This window comes from Hippocampus zosterae, chromosome 6 (assembly GCF_025434085.1).
Source record: "Hippocampus zosterae strain Florida chromosome 6, ASM2543408v3, whole genome shotgun sequence".
NCBI classification, from domain to species: domain Eukaryota; kingdom Metazoa; phylum Chordata; class Actinopteri; order Syngnathiformes; family Syngnathidae; genus Hippocampus; species Hippocampus zosterae.
The window spans coordinates 24,465,334-24,478,196 of record NC_067456.1 but is presented as its reverse complement, the minus strand read 5'-3'; the positions used below and the strand labels follow the sequence as shown (position 1 = coordinate 24,478,196).

Below are 12,863 nucleotides of genomic sequence, written 5' to 3'. Positions count from 1 at the left end.
GCAGCAAGCATGAGATTGCATCTGCTCTACTTTTGCACCTTGCCCGGGAGCATTGCAGCCATCAAACTTGCACCTTAATGCACTTAGCTCCTCGGAAAATGTCCCACTTGTCATGGTAGGTGCTGATACGGCATCAATTATTTATTCCACGTCTTGATCAAGGGGCGTCATGCAAATTCATTAACGTATGCAAATGATCACAATTACAATTATCTTTGTATCGTGATGGCAAAGAACTAAAACCTCGGCACATTCTCGGCTCCCACCGCACCGCAAGTTACACTTTGCATTCAAACTAATCAAGGCTCATCTGCCTCTTCCTAATTAGCCCGAACGTTTTCAGATAGCAATTAGCAGGTCTCAAGAAAAGGCTCGATGCCATGAGGCGTTGTCTTTTATCAGAGCTTCTGCAGGTGTGGGGCTCACCATGTAGCCTGTGTCATAGCTAAGTGTTTATTCCTGCTAATTAATCATATTAACACATGGAGATGAGAGTAATTGCATGAGCTCAACCACCGCACGCTCGGTGAAGGCACAAATGATGCCAGGATATTTTTACTTGCTCATGATGAAAAGTGTCGGGAGCCAGACACTCTTGTGACACAGTGCCAAGACGCAGTTTTGATGCCTCCGTCTTGACGATGAGGCCTCTCTCGCTCCTTGGGGGAAAAGGCGCAAAGAATCAGTGATGCTCTGCTTTTGGTTTGACCTCCCAGATGTTGTTCATTGATTGGTACCAACACTTCGCAGCACTCAGGAGAGGAGAGCGTATATTCTCCAAGGGTAATATTTAATGATATGAAGACATTTTGCAAAGAAACCCCAGTATCTTGACATTCACCAAAATGTATTGGGGCAAAACATGGACGCCGCAACATGTTTTGAATATGACTGAACACAATGCCTTGGCCTAATTTAGACAAGTCGTAGTCAAAAAAGGAAAATGCTGTCAAACAATAACCTGCTGTAAAAGTATAGGTACTTAAAGTGTCTACTCTGGAATTGGTGCGGTGCAAGTTTGTTTGGTCTCTTTTCTATCACTTTGATCATCGATATGACTTGGGAGTGGACATCATGATGAGATAAGGTTCCACGCGCTTCAACGTTTTATGTAAACTTAGCAGTGAAGTTTACTCCTGATAGACAAGTCGAGTCCACAGTTGGGCAAGAGGCTCAACAAAAGTATGCTTGCTGTAAAACTGCCATCTGGTTCTCATGATTTTTTTTTCTTTTTCTGAAGCATGAAATGCAACCGTTGTCTACTGTTTCACCATCCTTGTGAAAGCCGCCCGGCTCGGCAAAGCTACAGCTTGTACGCAGCAGCAAACGACCTCCGTTGATTCGATGCCACTTGCACCCCAACCGTCAACGAGGCCTCATTTGTCATAACCTCCGCGTGTAAAATGAGCAGACGTTTGGGGAGCTGATTTTGAACTGGTTGACGTCGTTTGCGCTGTGCCGCGTTGTATGCTGGTGAAACATGAGACATTGCTGGAACATGTAGGAAGTGATGCATGCAGGAGCCATAACTCAGCGTGCCTTCCGCATGGGAGTAGAGGCGCATATAATGACAAAGACTGAACAACTCCCAGCGTCTTGCAGGAATGTCAGTAATGGGAGAGCGAGAGAAGTTCTCCTGGCCAATCGGAACGCTTTGAATAATTAAAGTGATCGGCTTAATTAGCTCAATTACGTTAATTTGACCACGGAACACGTCCATATGGTGAAAGGAAACAAAAGAGGGGGGAACTAATTAAAAGTAAAATAATGAGGATTTTAATTAACTGGCTCCCCAGACAGCGCAGCGCAGGGATCAGGAGCCTGCTACCATAATTAAAGTGCTGTAACGCTGGCAACATCTCCTCTCTTTCTTATATCTGTGAGGGCTCTATCCATCTAATTAAATCTGTAAATAAATTAGCAACATCGAGGGTTCCTGCTTGACTTAACACTGCCTAGAATCCACCCCCACCTTCGCAATAACGTGCTCACCTTACTCTAAGCGGACAACGCTGGTCATACAGGCAAAGGTTGAGCTGAGGTCACCCGTAAACAGTTTGGGGGACGGGGGGCGGGGGTGGGGGGGGGGGCTAATTGCGGCTGTTCTCTTCCAATCAGGTTTGTGCGTGTTGATGCCTGTGGCCAAAGAGGGCCAGGCAGAGGTGGCACTGGCGTCGGTTCCATGGATCGCGTGCTTATGCCGTTCACTGTGGGAGCTACAACTCCCTCCATTGTCTGTCAATGTGACGGCGGCTGCTGTCTTTCGTGAAAACCGTCTCAGAGTGACAGCTCAGCTATTTGCATATCAAATTAACAAGCACTCCCAAGTTCTGAATGAAGTCTTACGTTGTCAGTTCAAAGTAAGCAAGGCGCGCAGCCATTCAATTGTCATTACGTGTGGCAGTCACCGCAGGAAACGTTCATCACTTCCTTCGCCTCTTTGGCCCTGGATGTGGAAAAATGAAGGAATATTGAAGAATTATGAGGCTACTATCATTATTCATCTTGCTAAGAATGTAAAAGACCGTATGTATTCATTAATCTTTGAAAGAAGAATAAACCAGGGCGGCATGTTAGTCGATTATGATGAATAAAATAAATGGCACTCAGTTTCCCTTGCCCGGACGCGGGTCACCGGGGCCCCCCTCTGGAGCCAGGCCTGGAGGTGGGGCTCGTTGGCGAGCGCCTGGTGGCCGGGACGACACCCCCGGGCTCAGCTCGAAGAGGCAACGTGGGTCCCCCTTCTCATGGGCTCACCACCCATGGGAGGGGCCAGAGACGTCGGGTGCAATGTGAGCTGGGCAGCAGCCACAGGCGGTGACCCTGGATGTCCAATCCTCGGCTGCAGTAGCTAGCTCTTGGGACATGGAATGTCACCTCTCTGGCAGGTAAGGAGCCTGAGCTGGTGTGTGAGGCAGAGAAGTTCCGACTGGATATAGTCGGACTTGCCTCTACACACAGCCTGGGTTCTTGTACCAGTTCTCTCGAGAGGGGTTGGACTCTCTTCCATTCTGGAGTTGCTCACGGTGAGAGACGCAGAACAGGTGTGGGCATACTCATTTCCCCCCGGCTCAGTGCCTGTACATTGGGGTTCACACCGGTAGACGAGAGGGTTGGCTCCCTCTGCCTTCGGGTGGGGGGACAGGTCCTGACTGTTGTTTGTGCATATGCACCAAACAGCAGCTCCGCGTACCCACGCTTTTTGGAGTCCTCGGAGGGTGTGCTGGAGAGTGCTCCTGCTGGGGACTCCCTTGTTCTGCTGGGGGACTTCTATGCTCACGTGGGCAATGACAGTAAGACCTGGAAGGGCGTGATTGGGAGGAACACCCCCCCCCGATCAGAACTTGAGTGGTGTTTTGTTATTGGACTTCTGTGCGGATGTCCATAACGGACACCTTGTTCAAACATAAGGGTGTCCATATCTGCACTTGGCAGCAGGACACCCTCGGCTGCAGTTCAATGATTGACTTTGTGGTTGTATCATCGGATTTGTGGCCGCATGTTTTGGAAACTCGGCTGAAAAGAGGGGCGGAGCTGTCAAATGAATACCAACTAGTGGTGAGTAGGCTCCGATGGTGGGGGAAGATGCCGGTCCATCCTGGCAGACCCAAACCTAATGTGAGGGTTTGTTGGGAGCGTCTGGCGGAATCCCCTGTCAGAAAGAGTTTCAACTCCCACATCCGGCAAAGCTTTTCCCATCTCCTAGGAGGTGCGGGGGACATTTTGTACGAATGGACCATGTTACGTGCCTCCATTGTTGAGGCGGCCAATCTGAGTTGTGGACGAAAGGTGGTTGGTGCCTGTCGTGGCGGCAACACCCGTAGTCGCTGGTAGACACCAGCAGTAAGGGATGCCGTCAACCTGAAGAAGGATTCTTATCGGGCCTTTATGGCCTGTGGGACCCCAGAGGCAGCTGACGGGCATCGACTGGCTAAGCGGAACGCAACTTTGGTGGTCGCCGAGGCAAAAACCCGGGCGTGGGAAGAGTTCGGTGAGGCCATAGAAGCAGACTTCCGGACGGCTTCGAGGAAATTCTGGTCCACCATCCGACGTCTCAGGAGGGGGAAGCAGTGTACATCTGTGTATAGTGGGGATGGGGCACTGCTGACTTTGACTCGGGACGTTGTGAACCGGTGGGCAGAGTACTTCGAAGACCTCATCAACTCCACCAACACGCCTTCCGTGGAGGAAGCAGAGTCTGAGGACCCTGAGGTGGGCTCTCCTATCTCTGTGGTTGAAGTCACTGATGTGTTTAAAAAGCACCTCGGTGGCAAGGCCCCACAGGTGGATGAGATCCACTCGGAGTTCCTCAAGGCTCTGGATGTTGTGGGGCCTGGTTGACACGCCTCTGCAACATCGCATGGTCAGCGGGGAGAATGCCTCTGGATTGGCAGACCGGGGTGGTGGTCCCTCTTTTTAAAAAGGGGGACCGGAGGGTGTGTTCCAACTCCAGAGGGATCACACTCTTCAGCCTGCCGGGTAAGATCTATTCAGAGGTGTGGAGGGTCCGTCAGGATATCGAGCCTCAGATTGAGGAGGAGCAGTGTGGCTTTCGTCTCGGCCGTGGAACAGTGGACCAGCTCTACACCCTTAGCAGGGTCTTCGAGGGTATGTGGGAATTCACCCAACCAGTCTACATGTGTTTTGTGGGCTTGGAGAAGGTGTTTGACCGTATCCCTCGGGGATTTCTGTGAAGGGTGCTTCGGGGGTATGGGCTACCGAACCCCCTGATATGGGCTGTTCGGTTACTATACCACCGATGTCAGAGTTTGGTTCGCATTGCATGTTTTTGAAATGTGGGAGTAAACCAGAGTAACCGGAGAAAACCCACGCAGGCACGGAAGAACATGCAAACTCCACACAGGGAGGCCAGAGCCCGGAATCGAACCCTTGACTTCTGTACTGTGAGGCGGATGTGCTAACCACTGGGTCGCCGTGTCTCTGGGACAAATTAACAGTGTGAAATCAAATTTAGATTTTTAAAAATGTTAGGTTGCAAATGCTTTCCAGTCAGTAAGAGCCTGAAGTCTGGGACTCATGGACATCAATCACCAGACAAATGGATTTAATTCTTGCTGATACTCTGCCCTACTGCAACTTCATTTCCTGCCTGTTCTTGGGGCATTTACCCCTCAGCAAGTGAAATGCATCCTCAGTCCGATTCAGGACATGTGATTTGACTTGGCTATTGCATAACACAGTGGTCAACAACCATCGGTCCGTGGGTCGGTACCGGGCCATGGCCCGTTTGGAACCGAGCCGCACAAAGACACACCTGCGAGCTGATGGCAATCGGAGTCCGCCTTCTAACATTGGTTTGCAAGTTGAAATAAATTGAATCTGCCAATAAATGAAAGAAGAAAGCTATACAGTTGTAACAAATTGACCGACCGTACAGCTACACACGCAGCTAATGGGCCGCCATGACTTCTGAAAATGAAGCAACTTTGACAAGAGAAGTTCCTCCCTTAGCGGTTTCTCCAGAGCGAAGTGGAGGAGGTAAGTCACCAAAAACAAGGCAACACAAGAAACCTGTTGAATAATTTGAACAAGCAGCACCCATGTGATCATTTGGAAAGCATGAAAATGCAGTTTGCGCAGCTTGACTACGTAAACATTAGCAGTTTAGCGCTAATAACTAGCCGGCACCTACCGGATGAAAGCAGCAATCAATCGTGTCATCTTTTACTCAGTCATATTTGTAAGTAGCAATGATGCTAAAGCATTATGAAGGATCATGACTTTAATATTATTATGTTCACATTAGGGCGGCCCGGTAGTCCAGTGGTTAGCACGTCGGCTTCACAGTGCAGAGGTACCGGGTTCGATTCCAGCTCCGGCCTCCCTGTGTGGAGTTTGCATGTTCTCCCTGGGCCTGCGTGGGTTTTCTCCGGGTGCTCCGGTTTCCTCCCACATTCCAAAAACATGCGTGGCAGGCTGATTGAACACTCTAAATTGTCCCTAGGTGTGAGTGTGAGCGTGGATGGTTGTTCGTCTCTGTGTGCCCTGTGATTGGCTGGCAACCGATTCGGGGTGTCCCCCGCCTACTGCCCGAAGACAGCTGGGATAGGCTCCAGCACCCCCGCGACCCTAGTGAGGATCAAGCGGCTCGGAAGATGAATGAATGAATGAATGAATGTTCACATTAAAAGGTGTATTTATTATTCCCGATTGATCCATTTCTTAGTAGTTCACTGTGTTGTTTTATATGATCCTACATTTGTTGTACAGCACAATAACGCTGTTTGAAATGAATGAAAAAAATCCATGTTAACAAAATGTTCAATTACTCTCTAATTATATTTGTTGTCAGTACCAGCGCTTTAAAAAACTGGCCCTTTAAAAGCTTCGAAAAGAATGGTTGCCGGTCCGTGAAGAGCATGTACTTGTCTCTACTGGTCCGTGAAACAAAAAAGGTTGGGGACAACTTGCATAACATTTGATTTCTTTGCCTGAAATGTACTTCAGGTCAATGTCTATCTGCTCTTGCCAATGAGTTCTGAAACGTTTGGCTGAAAATGAGCAAATAATATTTCCTGAAAAGCTTCCGAATTCACGGCGACAAAGCTATCTCATCTAAGCCAATGTGTACCTGCCTTTGCTGACTGTAAAACAACTCATTTCAGCATAGGGGCAATTTTAGATCTTAGACGCGTCAGAAGTGTATGAGTCAGTCCCACGTTCCAGAAAATTTGTCGCTCCAAAGAAGCTATTCGCTTGTGCAGCGTCCAAATGTTTTTGAAGCTGCTCGTTCATTAGGTAAAAGTATGATAGAGTGTCAAGAGGTCAGGCTACCGAGGGACATTTAAAAGGTTGCATGCTCACTGGATGTGTGCACTTGGGTATTGAATGAATGTCAAATCTGGCAGAGTCTGGAAGGACCCTGAGCGAACGCTTCACAACACACAGCGTCGGTGTGACAATTAGCATTCCACCACACATGAATTTTGATAAAAGTGCAACAGTAAAGAAAAAAAAAATGCTGCTTGACTATGAAATGCTCCAATATGATGTAGTCCACAATGATGAGACACAGTTTCTTCGTTTGTGTCACTGCTCGATGAAACCCTGGAAATAATACATTCAACAACTGTGGACAAAGTACAGTAAATGGGAGGCACCTAACAGTCCAAACAAGAGATTCATAAAGCAGACTTCAGCTCTGTGTGAGAGGCTGCCAGCTCCTGCGAATCATCTCCCGACATGTGTGTTTGATTGATTGCTATCATCTTTCTGATTGTCACACTATTTGCCCTTTATATTATTGGATTATGATTTATATTCTGTGACTTTTTATCATTGTGTTTGTATCACTTTTTCATTTTAGCTTATTGTTTGCCATGTATATCATTTTAAGTCATTTGATGCGTGGGAAAACAAATGGCAAGAGAGCGGACCCTGACTTTACAACCACCAAAGGTGTTGTGCTCTATTGTGCAGACTGTCTAAAAGTATTTGGACAATGACAGAGTGCTAATCATTTTCACATTCGTGCACTGTGTCCGCTGCATGCACCACATACGCAGATCTGTACATGAAATTGACAAGTGTAAATAAGTGCTACCTCAAAGAGTGAAAAAAAACTGCGAATCTTCTTTTCTGTTTGCAATTTGGAGGGGGTCCCCATATCAAAACATGCCACTAGATTTGTCGTTAGTCACATTTTGGAAAAAGAGTTGCTGCAGGAGTCTGAATGCACAAAGGGCCCTATTTTTTTGTGTCGAGCCCAAGTGTCGTGGAAAGTGCAGTCTAACTGTGTGCGTGGGCGGGAGTTTTCTTTCTTTTGTTACTTTGCTAGACTTTGCACAGGTTGGTTCTAACGGGGCATTGTCACCATTGAGGCATAGGCCTGTCACGATATTTCCTATATTGACTTATTGCTCTGTTTTTTTTGGACTCGATAAATGGTTATTTGCACACGTTCGTATACCAATGTTACCGTCATTAACTTGCATTTCTTCCCTCAGGTGTCTCTCAACTTGTTTGCCCCTGTGGGAGTCGGCACTCACACACACGCACACGCACGCACACACACACACACACACACACACACACACACACACACACACACACACACACACACACACACACACACACACACACACACACACACACACACACACACACACACAAACGAGGAGTAAAATGGCTTTTGGAAAACTTCAGTATGACTGTTCCAGTTCAGTTCAGATGTCTCGTGCACGCGCAGGTTTTTATCTCATGTTTTTTTGTTTAGATTACATTTGGTTTTGCAAGTATTTTTTTTATTAATACTGTATATTTTGTTCAGTCTACCCTGCTCCTCCTGCCTCTCTGCTTTTTAGGTCCTCTAACCTCATGCAAAACCTGACAAGCATCCCTCATTTGCCTTATAATCAGAGCAGTTGGAGTGCAGTTCCCCGATGTATGCCGTGCCTGACATTGTGGAAACAGAAATACTGTACTCACTGAAGCCTGTGCATCATATTGTCGGGTGAACTGCAAGATCTCCCATTGTGCATGATGGAGTCTGCATTTTGTCAACAAATTGCAAGATGCACCTGGGGGGTGTGGCAGGAATGCCCAGTGAGGTGTAGTGCGTATACCAAATTCACAAACGGGCTAAATTTGACCATTCACCCAGCACGAAAAAGATGATGCGGCCATCTTACGCCAAGGGCAGACTACTTTCTGTTACAGATCCATCGGAGGGTTCAAGGACGAAGCAAATCTCTGCGAGGAAAGAAAGAAACAAAGAAAGAAGTCACATTTTTCATTGAAGCCAACACTCTAAAATCAAGGCCATGTCAATTCAGTTCAGTTGATCAAATGTAATATGCATATGTAAAACTTCTATTTTCAGTCAATATTTATCCTCTATCATTTAAAAGCTAATCAACCTTGTTTAAACTGCGAATGATTTAATTCCTCCTCGGTCTTCCATGAGAGTCAGAGTCTCGCTACTGGGGGGGAGATGTGGTCGGATTGGCAGGCATCACCGTGATCATTAGAGGAGCAACCAACAAACTGTTGTCAGATGACCGTCTGGGGATGGAGCTGCCCTGTTTGTCTTGGGACAGTTTTTTTTTTAAAGCCGGGAAAGGCCAGGCCCTCATCAACCCCCCACTCCATCAAACCAGGTGGAACACACATGCGTTCATTAGCGCCCTTTAATGAGGAGCAGATGCAACAATGTCACCTCTCACGCTACCCCCTTTCTCGTGCCCTCCCCCTCCCCACACACACACACATATGCACGCTAAAAACTTGGTAGGCACACACTTGATGAAAATACACAGATAATCTGAGGGAAAGTCATAGTTGCAGCACTAAAGTGATTGTCAATTCATGAGCACACACATTGAAGAATTTGTACAGAATGTGGAACTGCTCCACTCACACACACACACACGCACACAAACACACACATCAAAATTGTGGCTCATTCAGTCGCTATCGGGACAGTGTCTTTCACAGCTCAGATGTGTGGGCCTCCTTTGTCCAATTTAGATGAATGAATAGGATCATATATCATTCCCCTTATGTTAGACAATTTTTTTCTGGCAGGAAGTGGATGCAGGCAAGCTGTGGGCAGAAGAAAAATGTTCCATTTGTCGGCCAGTTGAAAGTTTTGTCAATGTGAATAGCTTGTCTGGCAATAAAAACAGACAAATTCACTGTGCTCTTGAAAGAAACGCACTAACTGTGTGGCTCGTTTACCTGTGTTGTTATATATTTTCATGCTTGTGCTGACCCTTGAATTTTTTTTTTTAACTCGATTATCCATCCATTTTCTCATGCTTATCCAAGGTGTTTCATGGGGCAGAAGCCGAAGAAGGCCAGTTCTCCCAGAGAATTTGATTACATTTTAATAGTGAACCAAATTTGATGATGGCACCCAATATTCCTACTGCAGAAATAAACATATATATACTATATCTATCTATCTATCTATCTATCTATCTATCTATCTATCTATCTATCTATCTATCTATCTATCTATCTATCTATCTATCTATCTATCTATCTATCTATCTATCTATCTATCTATCTATCTATCTATCTATCTATCTATCTATCTATCTATCTATCTATCTATCTATCTATCTATCTATCTATCTATCTATCCCTATAGATAGATCTATCTATAGATTTATATCTAGATAGATCTATCTATAGGGATAGATCTATCTATCTATAGATATATATAGATAGATAGATAGATATAGATATAGTATATATATGTTTATTTCTGCATCTATCTATCCCTATAGATAGATCTATCTATAGATCTATATCTAGATAGATCTATCTATAGGGATAGATCTATCTATCTATAGATATATATAGATAGATAGATAGATGGATAGATGGATAGATGGATAGATAGATAGATAGATAGATAGATAGATAGATAGATAGATAGATAGATAGATAGATAGATAGATAGATAGATAGATAGATAGATAGATTGTATATAAAACGAAGAGTGCTGTCCCGGTTACCAATCAAAAGCCTTCATTTTACATGGTTAGCTATTGTATTGTTGTATCCATCCATCCATTTTCTAATCTGCTTATCCTCACAAGGGTTGCGGGTGGTGCCGGAGCCTATCCCAGCTGTCTTTAGGGCAGTATAGCCAGGGAATATTCAGAACTGGTTGCCAGCCAATCGCATGGCACATGCAGACAAACGACCATTTACACTCACAATCACTTCACACCGAGGGACAATTTAAAGTGTTCCATTCACCTGTCATGCATGTTTTTGGAATGTGGAAGGAAAATGGAGTACCCGGAGAAAACCCACACTTGCACAGGGAGAACATGCAAACTCCACACAGGAAGGTCGGAACTGAAATCAAACCCTGCACCTCTGCACTGTGAGGCCGACGTGCTAATATAATATATTATAAGGATAATATATACATGTTAATGTAATGTTTTTCTTTGGTGTGACCCTCAAACTCCTTAGTAGTGCAGTCGTCTAATTCCTTCTGCTTTGGAATTTGAACTGCCAGATGCAAGACTTTGGTGTGAACGTGAGTCTAAAATAGATTTTAGTGGTTATTGACCAGTCTCATAACTTAAAAATGTTGTTTCTCATCATGTTCTTTTACAGATAAGCTTTTGAAACATGGAAATCAGTATATTTCGTTCTCTGCAGAACAAACCCCCCAAAGCGCATCTGTTTCCTAAACCACAGGGTTGATTGGCCTCCAATTTTGCACCATGTGAGTTTTCCAACTGCTTCCTACCAGAAGGGCAGGCTTTAAAGTCACTATCCCCTTACTGGCCATTAAAGTTAACTCACAACAGCCCAGCCTTGTTTTCTAATTGAAGCCTCTAAAATGAGGGAACAGGAGGAGGCTGGCGTTATGTTTGCACACAGCATGGGGCTGCATGTCCCCCAACGATATATTGTTTGCGTTTATTTGAACATGCGTTTGCATTTCAAACAAATACACTGTCATTATATACTAATACGGCTACTATTACTACTGTGCTAAGACTTTTACTACTACTAATCCATTTTCCTTATCCTCACGAGGGTTGCAGGCGTCATGGAGCCTATCTCAGACATCATCAGGCAGTAGGGGGGCGACACTCTGAAGTGGTTGCTAGCCAATTGCATCACACACATAGACAAACAATCATTCGTTCCCACAATCACACATAGGGACAATTTGGAGTGCCTAATCAACCTGCCATGCATTTTTTTGGGAATGTGGTAGGAAACCGGAGTACCTGGAGAAAAGACACAGGCACGGGAAGACCATGCAAACTCCACACAGGAAGGCTCGGGCCTGGAATGGAACCCTGCTCCTTTGCACTGTTAGGCAGACATGCTAACCAGTCAACTACCGGGCTGCCCTGATAATAATAATAATAATAATAATAATACGAGGGTCATTTCAATAAATAAGGTGAGTTTTTCGGGATAAGGACTTCTAATACAGATAGAAGCTTAATTTTTTCCCAATGTAGTCTCCCAGCACTGTCCCACACTTTTGACACCTGTGCACAAGTTTCCATATTACCTCAGCATAAAAAACTTTTGACTTCATCGTCACTTTCAAACTTGTTGCCAACTACTGTGAACTAATGAGGCAGTTCAAGAAAGACAAAAAGAACAAACGCAGAGGTCATCATTCAGAAGGAGTCATCTTGCATCACGACAACGCAAGGCTTCACACAGCAGCCCAAATGGTGCAGACCATCAACGAGCTGCAATGGGAACTTTCCCCTCATCCCCCTTGACAGCCCAGAGCTTGCCCCTTCAGACTTTCACAAAGCTTGAAAGTGACGGAGTCAGGACGAAGCTTTATTTGATTAGAAGTCCTTATTCCAAAAAATTCACCTCATTTATTAAATGCCCCCCATATTAATATGAATGACCATAATGGTAAAAAGAATATGTTTATTATTATTATTATTTTTTTTTTTATTCCATCTATCCATCCATCATCCACACTTTTTCCACAATTTAGATTAAAAACAGTCCAGAGTGTACCGTGCCTCTCAACCAGTAAACTGGGAGAGACTCCATTTTACATGCCACTCTAATGAGGACAAGCGCGATCGAAAAAGGATGAAATGGGTTCAGAAGAAAAAAGTGTGGCTTTTGATGCTCTAACTGAGCCTGGTTTGATTATGCATTCATTTAAAAATGCATTTCAGTGTGATCAAGCTTGCCATATCACAAGTTGATCCTGTTCAAGGTCATTGCAGGAGCTTGGCACAAATGCAAGCAAGCTGTTGATTGGTGGAGACACAAGACGCAGGGGCAGATTCCAGAGGTAACACGCTTACAAAACATGAAATTAATAACATTGTTTTGAGGGTAACCTGGTATCCCATGAAAAAAAATGAGGTCCTATTGGA

The 12,863-nt window shown here is 45.2% G+C and overlaps 1 protein-coding gene across 1 annotated transcript in view; it reads left to right on the top strand.

Annotated features, from left to right (window-relative positions):
* The window catches only part of LOC127602267 (craniofacial development protein 2-like), a 159,468-nt gene that overhangs the window by 75,389 nt on the left and 71,216 nt on the right, over positions 1-12,863 (top strand). The gene's annotated exons all lie outside the window — the stretch shown is intronic.